This window comes from Prionailurus bengalensis, chromosome C2 (assembly GCF_016509475.1).
Source record: "Prionailurus bengalensis isolate Pbe53 chromosome C2, Fcat_Pben_1.1_paternal_pri, whole genome shotgun sequence".
NCBI lineage: Eukaryota > Metazoa > Chordata > Mammalia > Carnivora > Felidae > Prionailurus > Prionailurus bengalensis.
In genome coordinates, this window is record NC_057350.1 from 111,157,259 (window position 1) to 111,172,078 (window position 14,820).

The window sequence follows — 14,820 nt, forward strand, 5'->3', positions numbered from 1 at the left end:
CCAGTTTTGTTTTTCTTTTTCAGGATTGCTTTGGCTATTCGGGGTCTTTTGTGGTTCCCTACAAATTTTAGGTTTGTTAGTTGTAGTAAAAAAAAAAAAATTAAGAGACTTAAAGAAGAAATACAGCTAATTACACAATCATAGTACCCACTTTTTAACACAGAATATGTTCAGTACTAACATTTATTACTTTTTATATTAGAAAAGTATAATTTAAAAATGCTTAACTGATGATAAATAAAGTGTTACCTAATTCAGAATGCAATCTGTGACTTATGTTAACAAGTTAAAAATCATGGTATGAGAAGCAAGCTTACCTTCAACCTACGTTGTGTCTGCAAACAAATGTAGCAGAGGATTGTGAAGAAATCACAGGGATTTCCTATCTCATTTCCAGGCAACAGCTTCATTCCCACCAAAACAGCAACAGAAGACACCAAACTCTGTTCCTTCAATAGGGGAAGTTTGGAAATTCACAGACTTACTGCCTATTTTAGCCTCCAATTTATCATTTCCAAATCAAAGAGAGCTTCAATTGTATGCACCACCAAGAAAGGACAAAGAGTTGCCAATTTAACTACACAACATGTTATCATTTAGGATTTTCGTGTTTTTGCTTATTAAAGACTACTTTTAGACTTGGACATAGATTTTTTTATACTAATATGCATATATAAAAAAGAAATATAAGCAAATTAAATTGAGTAAAGTATTTCTAAAAATTTTGTACACTAAATATAATTCTGAATCCCTTTTCATACAGAACATCAATATGTGTTTTTGCACACAATACTAATGACAGGGCAGCATTTCTTAAAAGAATTTCCTAGTCTTGTCTCTGGAATTTGGTTCCTAGCCACTAACACTCATTCTGCAAGTTTGATGCTGGGGCCATCCTGTTTGATGCCATTACAAGCTCTGCAATTTTTTTTTAATGTTTATTCATTTCCTTTGAGAAAGAGAGAGCAAGCAGAAGCGGGGGAGAGAGAGAGGAAGAGGGAGAATCCCAAGCAGGTTCTGCGCTGTCATTGTGGCACCCAACGTGGGGCTCGATGTCAGGAATCGGAAGATCATGACCAGAGCCAAGATCAAGAGTTGGACACTTAACCAACTGAGCTCCCCCCGCCCCCCGCCTCGGTGCCCCTCTACAGCTTCTCTTTTAATGGCCACAAGAAAGTTTCTGACAAATTAAATTCCATGCCTTAATGATAGTCGTATATAATACATGAATTGCTTTTACCAGCCTCTTGTTGCTTTGGAATTTCTTTCACCTAATTTGGCAATTTCTCTCGCCTTCAATAGCATCTGTTATCATATGACTTTGACACGTGTAGTACTAAATTGCATAGACCTCAGTGAAATGATGACAATTCGAGCAGTTGTGACCATGTTCACAAATAAAGAGGCAATGCCAACTATATCATGACTGCTATCTGGCCATTGCTTATTTCTGAAGTAAGACATGTACCAGTTCCAGAGACATTAAAATGTGGGGCCAAAGTGCTTCTTAGAATGGTTGATATATGTATATATTTCAAAATGTTTACAAGTGAGTTATCATGCAGTACTTCACAGTTATAACTTTTGTGTGTGACGAGAACTTTTTCAATTTGCTGCTAGCAACTTCCAAATATATAATAATTAACTGCAATCATCATGGTGTCCTTTATACCCCCAGAATTTACTTATAAGTACAAGTTTGCACGTCTTGACCACCTTCACTCCTTACCCCCGATGATATTAAAATATTCAATGGTACAAGATACCAGAGGCTGAGATACCAATTACTGTTATATGTCCGAAATCAATTTGCATTGATCACTAATTATATGCCTGGTATAATAATTGTGCTAATTTAAGTGTCCTTTGTTAACTAACTATATCTAAAACATTAAAAAATAGCAGGAGATACCCAACCTGAATTAGATGCATGGGAAGCTCCCTGTTCCCTGAACACCTTTGTAAAGAAGCACAGATAGAACTAGGCCGGAAGAATAGGTACACTATTGCGAGGTGGAGAACAAAAGAAGGGTATCCCAGAAACATGTCCCAGCATGAGCAAAAACATGAAAGGATGGCTGGAAAACAAATATTAAGTGCCAACTGTGTGTCACACATTGTCATTATTACGTAGAATTCAGTCTCTCTCATTAATCCTGTCTCTACTTAAATATGAAGTGCTGAGGGTCACAATGCTCTTCTCATACTATTGGGGAAGTGGTTGAGCAAGAATCCCAACTTGAGGGGGCGCTTGGGTGGCTCAGTTGTTTAAGCGATTGACTTTGGCTCAGGTCGTGATCTCACGGTTTGTGGGTTTGAACCCCTCCTCAGGCTCTGTGCTGACAGTGTGGAGTCTCCTCGGGATTCTCTCTCTCCCTCTCTCTCTCTGCCCGCCCCCCCCCCCCACTTGTGCTTTCTCACTCTCTCAAAATAAATAAATAAATAAACTTGAAAAAAGAATCCTAACTCGGGTCTGTCACGGTCAGACTTCAGAGCCCACAAGCTCCATATACCAGAAACTAAGCTCACAAGAACAGAGAGTTTGTAGTTAGAAGTTGTAGGAGATTCATGTGGCTAAATATGGTGAGAACCAAGTGTGGCATGTGGCATAAACGAAGGGACCTGGATTTTACCTGGATGGCATCTGACACTCTCTGAAAGTACTTAAGCTTCTGTATCCTTTAAAACAATACATCTGGAGGCGCCTGGGTGGCGCAGTTGGTTGAGCAGCCAACTTCAGCCAGGTCACGATCTCGCGGTCCGTGAGTTCGAGCCCCAAGTCAGGCTCTGGGCTGATGACTCGGAGCCTGGAGCCTGTTTCCGATTCTGGGTCTCCCTCTCTCTCTGCCCCTCCCCCGTTCATGCTCTGTCTCTCTCTGTCCCAAAAATAAATTTAAAAAAATAAATAAATAAAATAAAATAAAACAATACATCTATCAACATTCAGTCTCAGAAATAAAGATAAACAGCTTTGTTGGTAGATTTTTAAAAAAATCTACCTAAGCCCCTAAACTCTGAGGGTGATCTTAAAGAAAAATATTTATAAATATATAAGAACAAAGCATTAATATCTATATCATTTGCAAATCAGTAAGAAAAAGGTAACAATGGAAAAATGAGCAGAGTGAGAATGTAGGTTTCAGAGAAGACACAAATATACGTGAAAATATATTCAGCCTCAACAGTAAAGATAAAATGAAAAAAGTAATGAGATCATAGTTCTTCATCCACTAGCTCAACAACAACAAAAAAAACGTTTTTAACCCAGTGTTAGCAAAAGTGCAGGGAAAAGAGAGTTTCAACTCATTTATGGTAAGAATGTAAATTGGTGCAGCCTCTCTGGAGAGCAATTAGATGATACATACTCAGAACCTTGAAAACAGGCAAATGTTTGATGCAGGAACTCCACTATGCAGGATATAATCTTGAGGAAATTATCCTTGAGGTACGCAAAGAAGTATGTTCAAGGATGTTCATCAAAGCATTTCTTACTGTGGCAAAAAATTAGAAGCAGACTAGGTGTTTATTGGGAGGAGAGTCGTTAATAAATTAGGGTTACAATGCAACTACCAAAAATAGTGTAGATATACAATTATTCATAAAAAATTCAAAATGTTAAGTAGGAAAAAATGCTTTTACAAACGTGTTTAAAAATGCTGGTTTTAAACACATCATGCCGAATGTCCTCCTTGGCATTTTTAAACATGCAAATAGCTACGTGTATATACGTCACATCTGGATTTGGAATATTTAAAATGTTAGCATGTCCACCTCTGGACAGCAAAACTTCAATTATGCTTTGCTGTGCAACCAACCACCTTACCATCAGTGGCTTAAAAAGGCCACTGTTGTTATTTATGGTTTCTCACCATCCTGTGGGCTGGTGCTTGGTTCCTCTGCTGGCCCCCCGGCTCTCCTATGTTGCTGCAGCCAGCTGTGGGATGGGCTGGATCTGAAGGGCCCAGATGGCCTCACTCACGTGCTTGATGGTTGGTGCTGGCGGTTAGCTGGGGCCCCTCAGTTCTCTCTTTCTCGTACCTTAACCATCCCGGACAGGCCTAGTATCCCCTGTACAATGAAAAGATAAAGCCAAAATGACAAGGAAAAGTCTCAAAGGAAGTTTTGAAGATTGGTTCTTACTAGGGAAAATGTTCTTAAAGGGAGACTTTCTTTTTTTTTCAATTTTTTTTTTACATTTATTTATTTTTGAGACACAGAGCACAAGCAGGGAAGGGCAGAGAGAAGGAGACACAGAATCCAAAGCAGTCTCCAGGCTCTGAGCAAGTTGTCAGCACAGAGCCCAGCACGGGCTTGAACCCACAAACCATGAGATCATGACCTGAGCCGAAGCTGGATGCTGAACCGACTGAGCCACACAGGCGCCCCAAAGGGAGACTTTCTACAACACGTATAATATTGATTTATATATTATCTTAGGCTTTTTTAAAACATTTTTTTGAGCACTCACGATATACCAGGCCCTCTTTGGAGTGCTTCGAATGTATTAAATAACTTAATCTTCACAATAACCTTATGAAGTAGAAACTACCATTGTCTCCATGTTATAAATGAGGAAACTAAAGCACAGGGAGGTTAAGTACCTGTGCAGTCTGGCCTCAATCTGGCTCATAACTATCACACTACTGTCATACTGTTTGTGACTCTGTTATTCATTCATATTCCTATTTTTTGCAAACAAAATGTAAGCACCCCAACGTCAGACTGGTTCTTTCTCTATCTCCTCAAGTTCTTCAGTAATGAACAGATGGCTGATAATGTCCTGAGCAAAGGACACATACAGCAAAGGGCTGTGAGAAGGTGGAAGAGGGTCAGTAAAGTATCCTCCAGACTGAGAAGGCACTTTGAGACTGGGAAACAAAGCAAGTCACTCCATACCATTCATAGAGTTTTATCAGGGTAACTTACTGACAGAAGGATCACACGGACAGACCATCCACCGTGCTACGCAGCTATTCTCCACCCCCACTCAGACTTTAATCCACAGGTTTTCTAGAGCAAGGGGCATGGAGGTGAGGTCAAAGCATAGTTACCTAAAGGGGCACCATCTGTGCATCAGAAGGGCTCTAGCAGATAGCTCAAGTGGAGTCTTATGCGTGCAGTCATCTCTGCTAGTTAACCAAAGTGGGGTCTTCTGTGTGCTACTTTAGGGAAGACCAGAACAATCCTTCCTGCATTCTGGTCAAGGCACACATGAGCTTCCACGGGGCCTGGAACATGTGGCCCTGAGGGAGGTCATTGCATGGGCACGGAAATGATTGAGCACCCAAGATGGAGTCAGTGTTGTCAGCACCCCTCTGAGGGAGCATCCAGTGAGGAAGATAAACTCAAATGCCTTTGTTTGTTTACTTATTTTTAATGTTTATTTTTGAGAGAGAGAGAGAGAGAGCACGAAGTGGGGAGGGGCAGAGAGAGAGAGAGAGAGAGGGAGACACAGAATCCAGAGCAGGCTCCAGGCTCTGAGCTGTCAGCACAGAGCCCAACACAGGCCTGAACTCATGAACCATGAGATCATGACCTGAGCAGAAGTCACATGTTCAACCGACTGAGCCACCCAGGAGCCCCTCAAAGGGAAAGTTTCGGAAATGGAAATCGATCAGCAGTCCTGATCATGAACTAATACTTATTTGGCTTCTGGTTGGTGCCAGGCCCTGGGCTAGCCATAGATACAGTGGTAAAGAAAGTCCCCGCCTGGTCCTGCTAACAGTCTATGAGAAAAGAGCGATCCTTGAGGGCATCTAACGCCAACCCTGCTGCTCACGTGGTGCCCTTTCAACTAGCACTTTCAGGTGTGGTGGGCACGGAATCCAACTTGCAGGGCTTGTACAGAAAGCAGCCAGTGTGAAAACTCAGGACAGGTGCTTAACTGCTAGTGTGGGAATTTTGACAGGAAAACGAAGGAGGAAAAATAGGCAGTCACTTGAGGGAAAAGGAGAAATAAGCAGTTTTATTTCAAGACTGGGGACATTTGGCTGGAAGTCAGGAAGCTGGGCTTCAGCCTGTGCCTGCCACTTTCTTCTTGTGGGGATGAGGACAAGTCATTTCATCTCTAAGACCACAGTTTCTTCATTGTCAGATGAATTGTCCCTCCTTCTCAGCATAGTTTGGAAAACACTGGTGTAGATTAGAGTTATTTAAATGTGGCCAGTGTAGTGGTTGGGGGAAAGGGAGACAGGGAGGTGGGGTGGGGATTGGGGAGAGATCTGGACAGCTAATTGTACAAAAACTTTCCCCTTATCTTGAACAGCAACTAATTAGAATAAATTTCTGTTATTCTAAATCTAGGGTTAAAAAAAAGATCAAAATGAGAAAAGGGTTTCATCAAGTTTAGAAGTTGGTGAAAATGGCTCTGAGGACTCTTCTTGATGGGCCTCAAGGAAATAGTACAAAGACTCACTCAAGAGAGAAAGGGCCTCTTTTTCCTAGTCCTTGTATTCAGTGTCCAGTCCACTAATCCATGACTGCAGTGAGAATGATCACTCTTAATATATTCACCCTCCAGTGACGGTCAATTAGGAAGCTCTACATTCAACCACAGTCTATGATTAGGATCCCAGGTAAACCACACGGGCAGTGTGGAGAGTGACTTTCAGAACTGGTCAGGTCCCAGGAGCTATTGTTTTATTCTTTGAATTGCAGGGATGAGCTAAGCAATTGGGCAGCCACTTTCTTCCATGGGGTCTAGTTTAAGGTCACTGCATGACTTGAACAGACTCTTCACCTCTCAGTACAGTACTCTCCTTGGTGGTTTGGCTTTTTGTTTTCTTTTTCTTTAAAATTTGAATATGTTTATATGGTAAAAATTATACAAAGTAAAAAGTTTCCCACTTGGCCCTCTACATGCATCCACTGTGAACAGTTTGTTATTATGTGATAAATTGTCAAATTTATGGTGGGATATAAACAAACATTTAAGGGCGCAAGGGTGGCTCAGTGGGTTAAGCGTCTGACCTCGGCCCAGGTCATGATCTCAACAGTTTGTGGGTTAGAGCCCTTAGGCATTGTGCTGACAGCTCAGAGCCTGCAGCCTACTTCAGATTCTGTGTCTCCCTCTTTCTCTGCTCTTCTTTCTGTATCTCTCTTTCTCTCAAAAATAAAGATTAAACAAACACATATCTGCACATATGGTAGACACACACATAGAAACACACACGCAAAAATATCCTTTAACAACATTCTATACCTTATAATTTACCTTGGATATCATTCCATGCCGTATCATTCCACTACTTCTAGAACTACCACACTTCTCAATGTCTGCATAGCCTTAGGTAGAATCAAATAAAATTGTCATGTTTGTAAGTCATAAGCAAATACTGACAATTTCATATGGTTCCACCTAATATTATGTAATTGATTAGCAAATTTCCTGTTGATAAATCTTTAAATCATTTCTTTGCAAAAGCTAAGCACCAATAAGGAAAAAAGTGTTCTCTCCAGCTCTAAATCTCCATGATTCTTTGCTTCGTTCCCATTCTTCAGTGCCTGGAATTTGTAGGGTAGTAAAAGAGAACCTTTATTGAACAACAATGCAGGTATGGTTTAATTCTATCAGGTGTAATTTGGAGTCTGCTCTAAGCACAATCTTGATGGTGAAATATGATGAACATGCTCTAAGCAGAGTTCTACTCCTTTTTGGGGAAATTGGGGTAAGAATGCCATCATCACTATCACTGATTTCCTTTGGTGATAAGTTCCCAGTGTCTATTTCCTCTTCTTTTCTGTCCTTTCCTAGATCCTGCTCTTTCTCTGGATCATCAACACAGAATGTAGAATCACAGCTCTTGTTTCATGAAGTTTGCTAAGTAATTTGAACAAAGAGATAGCTGGATAGGCCACACTGTTCCTTTTGTGTGAAGAGTTTGGTGTTTGCAAAAGTACTTGAGATTAAAAAACAAAATCCGTTGGGTACACGCCACTTTTCAGGTAAAACTGTATCAGGAATCATGTGGGGACACTTAAAACTAGCCGATACTTTCAAGTTTTCTCCTGCCCAGATTAGTTTGGAAGAAATCCAGTCTTACTATCTCAAAAATTCAGCAGGAAAAAATAGCTGAAATAAATTAAGCCCATGATTACTAAATTCTGTGTTTACCTAGACATTCTGGCATTGGATTTCAAAGGCAAAGCTTTTTAGAAGTGGTTTTTAAACTCAGTTTTGCCATAGATTTTAAATTGGAAGAAAAATGGTAAACTAAACACATTTGAGCTCATTACCAAGCTACTCTCACCAAGCAGCACTAATAGAATTTGAAAAATGCTTTCCAGAATTGAGATCTGCCACCTAGCAACCACTTTGAAATGCTTCCTGTGCTGGCTCAAGACTACTCAAAATGACCAATTTTGAAATTGGTGGGGCATTTTGCTGTGCATTGGCCACAGTCATTGAAGGGGGGATTAGAACTTGGCTTTTAGGGCATGCAGATTAGAAAGACTGTTTAACTTAACTGCTTAACTGGGTTTTGAAATAGTGTTGGAAGATTAAATACAGATTAAAGATCGCATCAAGCATATGATACTAAAAAATTATTATTTATCTGAAATTCAAGTTTAACTGGGCATTCTGAATATTTATTTGTTACATCTGGTAACCCAATTTTGGGGAGACGTTTGTGGTGCAGAGCAGAGAAATGTTTATAAAATATATATCACATGTGTTGACTTGATCCCTCAAGGCTGCTAGCTTTACAGATCTCAAATATCTTATCCAGGGCACTGGTTAGTGAGCCTACAAGGGAGCCTTAAGTGCAGGTGTGGGCAGCACAGGAGCTAACGGAAAGGAACAAGAAAATCACCCTAAAACAAGGGGAGGACAGACAGCAAAAGGGGTTAATAGTGCAGGAGCAGGATGCACCCATGGAGTGTAGTGCTGTGTGGTGAGGAGAGGGAACTGTCTAGAAATCTGGGAGGAAGTTCAGGTGGCATATCAACATGTATTTTATTTTATTTTATTTTATTTTATTTTGTATTTCAATTGAAGTAGAGTTGGCATAAAATATTATATTAGTTTCATGTGTAAGCGTAGTGATTCGACAAGTATATACACCATGAAATCCTTACCACGGTAAGTGTAGTTATCATCTGTCACCATACAAAGTTATTACAATATTATTGACTATATGCCCTATGCTGTGCTTTTCATCTCTGTGACTTATTTATTTTATAACTGGAAGTTTGTACCTCTTAATCCCCTGTATCTATTTCACCCATCCTCTCCATCCTGTCCCCCTCCCCTCTGGCAACCACCAGTTGGCATTCATTTTGTTTCTAAGGGGAAGAAGGAGAGGAAGTGAAGCCCTCTGCATAAATGTGCACTCTGAAGCTTGGGCTGTGGGAGGGGTGCAAACTGGGCATCCATAGAGGGCACTTCCACCTCCAGGCAGCATTCAGACAATTTCAGGTCACTTGCAATAGCACGGACAGCCAGTCTGGGACTGCAAAGGCTTTGTCAAGACGCTGTTCTTCCAGCTTCACCTGGCCCAGTTCTGAGCTTGGCAGAGGCTGTTACTTTGCCTTCAATCTAGATTATAGCACATCATCCCCACCCCAGAAATCTGCAGCCCCTGATTAATTTACTGCAGCAGTACCAAATAGTTAAAACAGAATGCATACATAATCCCGTGTGTTTGCACGCGATTGAACATCTCCTGAAGGACACACAAGAGGCTGCTAACTGTGGCAGAGGTGGGGATGAAGAGCGGGTTGAAGAGGCCTGCAGTGAGTGGGTCCTGAATGCAGTGAGGTATACTTGTTCACATATCTTTGTACTCATTGGTTTATTTTTCTATGTATTACATTATATTTAAATATATTTATATACTAAATATATTTATTTGTTAAATATATTTATATATTTAATTATATTTAAGTATAAATCAATGACTAGGACAAATTCAGTCTAGAATCTGACTTACGTTTAAACTACTTTCCTCTCTGATTTAAAATGGCTCATTACAATAAGGTGTTTTTAAATTAATTTCTTTATATTAAGTTGCATGATTTGTATCCGTTAGAGAGGTCTGGGATCTGACATTTCAGCCTGCTTTCTGGAAAATTAGCTGCTGAAATCAATGACAAATCAACGGCAACCCTTTACAAAAAGGTTTTGCTCGTATTTTTAAATGTTTACTCTGAGTTTTGTGCCATGCTGTTTTTATGTATAGACGTATAGAAGCTCAAAATGAAAGTCTGATAGAAACTAAATAAGAATTTTGTATATTTTTTAAATAAAAGCAATATTGAATCTTACCTTGTATGTTCTTAGGCTAAGAGTCTTTGTCCCTTTTGTTCAGTAATGGATTTCTAGGACTTAAATTAGTTTGGGCACATATTATGTGCTCAGTAAATTGAATGAAGGTATACATGATCACTGGAAAATTCAAACATTACAGAAAAATATGATATTGAATGTGTAATTTTCTCTAGTCTCTTTCCTCCAAATAATCACTTATTTCATTCTCTTAAAATAAAAAAAAATTATTTCTTAAGGAGTAAAAGTTTCATTATAAACATGTTTTTAAAAACTAATTAGTTAAATGATACCATAAAGAATCAAAAGAAAACAACAGAATGCAAGAAAATGTTTGAGACTTGCATAACTGGCAAAGGACTAGTATCTATAATATGTAAAGAACATATTCCAATCAATTAGAGAAGCTGGCAAACTACTTGAACACATGTTTTATACAAAGGTAGCTCCTAATAATCAAAGTCATATGAAGAGTACTCTCTTCGTTTAGTCACAAGGGAAATGAAAATGAAAACTATGCAGTCACCAGATTGGCAACAATGTTGAGGTCTCACAATAGTAAATGTCAGTAAGGGTCCTGAGCAATAAGAGCTCTCATATATTGTCTGTGAGTGAGAAAACTAGCTAATCTAGTATAGATCACTCCTTAGCATTATCATTTAAAGCTAGAATACACAGCAATTCCACTCCTGACTATCCAAGAGAAGTTCATTAATACAGCAGCAGTATTTGTAATATCCCCAAATTGGAAACTGCCCAAGTATCTACCAGCAGAGGAATGGATGTAAAAAGGTGGTATAGTCCCACTACAAAATTCTACTAGCAATGAAAATGGGGGGGAAAAAAGCATCTTTAGAATAAGACTCACCAACAAATAGTTGTTATAGAGGTTTTTCTAAGGGTTTCCTTAGGGGATCAGCAGGTCATTTCAGTGGAAGACTCTTCCCAGCGATTCAGAAATGTCCCAGCACTGGGATATTCCCATAAACAGCCTGCTTCACCTGAGGGCTGCAGTGTTATGGGGGTAGGGAGAAAAGGTTCATAGAGAGTCACTAAAGGGGTTTGTGGGTGAAGGGTAGACAGTGAAGCCAGGAAACATTCAGACAGTGGCATAAAGTCCCTGACATAGAAAAAAGTCTTGGGCTGAGGCTACTAGAATCCCTACTGGGGTCTGTGCACTGGGGCTCCCAGGCCTGGCTGTGCATCAAGAAAGCTAGTTCTGCCGTGATAGAGATTCTCAAACATCTAGGTAGAAAGGGGCTGTAGAAAACGCTAGTCGCTCAGACTGAGGAATCCATAGAGGTAGAGGCTCTGGGTGACCTGCTGGTTCCTTGCCCCTGGCCTAAGGTCCTTGCTGCTGTTCTTACTGCTGCTGTTGCTTCTGACGCTGAGTGTCTTTGGCCCAGCTGTTCTTGAATCCCATCCGAACTTGAGCTCAGCTGAGGTTGAGTGTTTCAGCCAGTACCTCCTTTACTTTATAAGTTGGCTATCATCTTCTCAAGGTGCCTCTAACTCCTGCTGCTGTCTCCTATTATAGCGGTGTGTTCCTAACCCTGCCTTCTGATCGTGCACCTCTCTGGCTCTCAGTTTCCACATCAGAGAGCCATGAGTTCCCGAGGTGCTTTCGTCCTTTGTGTCTGCTATTTCTGCCCATAATCATCAACTTGTTTGAACTACCATGAGTTTGTTCTACAGACATGAAGAAACGTGAATTTTAGGAGGTTTATGTACGTGGGATGAAGCTGGAGTTGGTAGTTGTAAAAAGACAATCAAATCTGAGCTCCACCATTCTCTAGGGGAGTCTGAGCAAGTCCTACATCTCCCTGAATTTTATTTTCTTATTTTTAAGTGGGGCTAATGGCTGTGACAATCACCCAAATTGGGTGTGAGCATGGAATTAGAGAGCACTTGTGAAAAATACTCTAAGCTCTGTACAAAACAAAGGTGGACATTTTATTATTGATTTACAGGGTCAGGCTTCTCAAAGTTAAGTGCAACTGAGAAGAATTTTCAGCGCACTTAAGATAGGCTCCTGCCTGGGCCACCTGAGTCCTCTGGAGATTCTCATTCTGCAGTCTGCAGCAGGACCCATGAATTTGCATTTTATAAAGTATCCAGGTGATTTTGATGCAGGTAACCCTTTGACCGAGAAAATGCTAGTTTCACTTCGGTTAATATTAACTGTTTCATATATATATATATATATATATATATATATATATATATATATATATATATAATTTGTTCAAAGAAATTCTTAGTATTTCCAGATGAATAAAAAGGATTTAATATTGAATAAAAGGGATGCCAAAGAAGTTCTCTTGGAAGACTGGAAAGTTTTTTGGAGGACATGATAAATAGAATTTGAATAAGCAAAAGAAGATTTCCTGGCTCCAACTCTAACGTGTATGCATATATATATATTTCATTATTTTTATGTTGGGTGGTTGATCATTTCCTTACTGAATTTGAGCTCCTGGCATATCTAGAAAAAATAGCCCTTTGCTGATTATATGCTTTGCCAGTCCATTGCTATAAAAATCTAAATAAAATGTTTTGGTATTTTCTTTTATGTCAAACTTGGAAAGGCCTATCCCATTCTGTGATTATAAAAATATAAAACATGATTACCCATGTTTTCTTCTGGGACACTGACGGCCCAGAGTGGTGGTGGTGCTAAGATCCAGATCTTCTTGAAAAGGGTACTGCCTGGCTCCCGGCATGGCAGAGAAGTCTTTGCACTCGCTCCCGGCATGGCAGAGAAGTCTTTGCACTCCTGTGCTCGTGAAACTTGCTGGAAACCTGCCCTCTAGGGTGCCAGAAAAAAACTATTCATAGGGAGGTGTCTTCCTGGAGGCATTTTGCTACAAAACTACCCAAGGGGGGTGGTAAGGCAAACTTCCGGCCAAGAGGAGCTGTTACAGATTGTACATTGCAGGAGCTAAACATTTGGAGGGGCTGAGAGTCTCGCAGGAGCCTAGTGCTGGAGAAGCTAACAGCACTGCAGGAAGCAGAAGACCTAGTAGGCACAAAACTTACGAGGGAGGATGCATGAGGTGTGGGTTGGGGAGCTGCTGACCTCTGGAAGCTGAATCCTCAGAAGCTGAATCCTCAAGAAGCTGTAAGTGCTGGAGTCTGGTGCTGAAGAAAACCACCCTTTACGCTACAGGAGGCTGCCTAACAAGACACCAGAACCAGGAAGCAAATCCTTTTCTTTCTGCAAAGTCTTTCCAGCTCTCCACTGATACAGTTTCAGTGCCAGCTAGCAAATAATATTTAAAGGGCTCAGGTCCATTTTCACAGGATAAACTTGGAGATGAGGCAATCAGTAGGTAACCAGCACATGTTTTCATGAATTCTTATTGAATAATAAAAACATTTAAGGGTATTCATTTTGTTCTGAGTGCAGTTGTGTGCAATTCTCATTAAATTTTGTGTTGTTGTGTTTATATGTCACTCCTGTTTCCTAATTAGAATGTCATTGATGCTTTTGCTTTCTGTGAGTCAATAATTACATACATTTTATTTTTAGCTAACAGGTGGATTTTTATTTATTATTTATGTTTTCTTGCTGCATAAGTATTTACATATCACGTTGCAATAAAAAAATGTGCCTTTACTAGTTGTACTATTTGAGATCTATTAAGATTTACTTTAGACCATTTTTAAAATGTTTCATGGGTTTTTGAAAAGAATATAGGTCTGTATGGTAAAAGCTCAGTACATATACTAAGTAAGCTTTAAAATTGTATGTTATATTTAAAATATACATTATATATAATATGTATATTATATATAAATATACATTTAAAATGTATATTATATTGTTAACTTGGTCTTTAGAAAACAGATTAATGTCTCTGATTTTTTTTTAATTTTTACTTTAATTTCTCATAAATTTTATTTTGTATATTTTTGTGCTATGTTATTTGGTATATACTCATTAATGTAGATTGGAAGAGCATATCCAATTTTTGTCATAGTATATTTGCCTACATATGTGGTACATAGCAGATATTCAATAGACACTTATCTAATGATGGCCTTAATTTAAAAAAAATCATTTTTGAATACTATTTGTTAGCATCAATATATCACTTATATTCTTAGAATAAGCTTTAAAATGTTAGCCAGAAAGAAGTGTATTCAAAATATGGCAAGATTAGCAAAACTGTAGATAATTACTAAAGTTGGATGATGATACATGAGAATGAATAATACTATTTTCCTTTTTTTATTGCTTGAAGTTTTTCATAGTCAAAAATTCAAAATTATGCATACATAATTACTTATTAATTCTCCTCTTTGTAGGATAATTACTTATTAATTCTCCCCTTTGTAGGATAAAACAGTTATTCCTTCTAATGGTTTCAGGTTTGGTTTTTTTGTTTTGTTGTTGTTGTTGTTGTTCAGAGTCAGAGGATCCTTCATAGAAATACAAGGCTTGGGCTACATTCATCATGTAAACTGACATCCAGTATATTCCAATATTCATCCAATATTCTCCATTGTGTCCCCCGCTTAAAATACTTAAAGGTTTAGTCTGCTTGTTT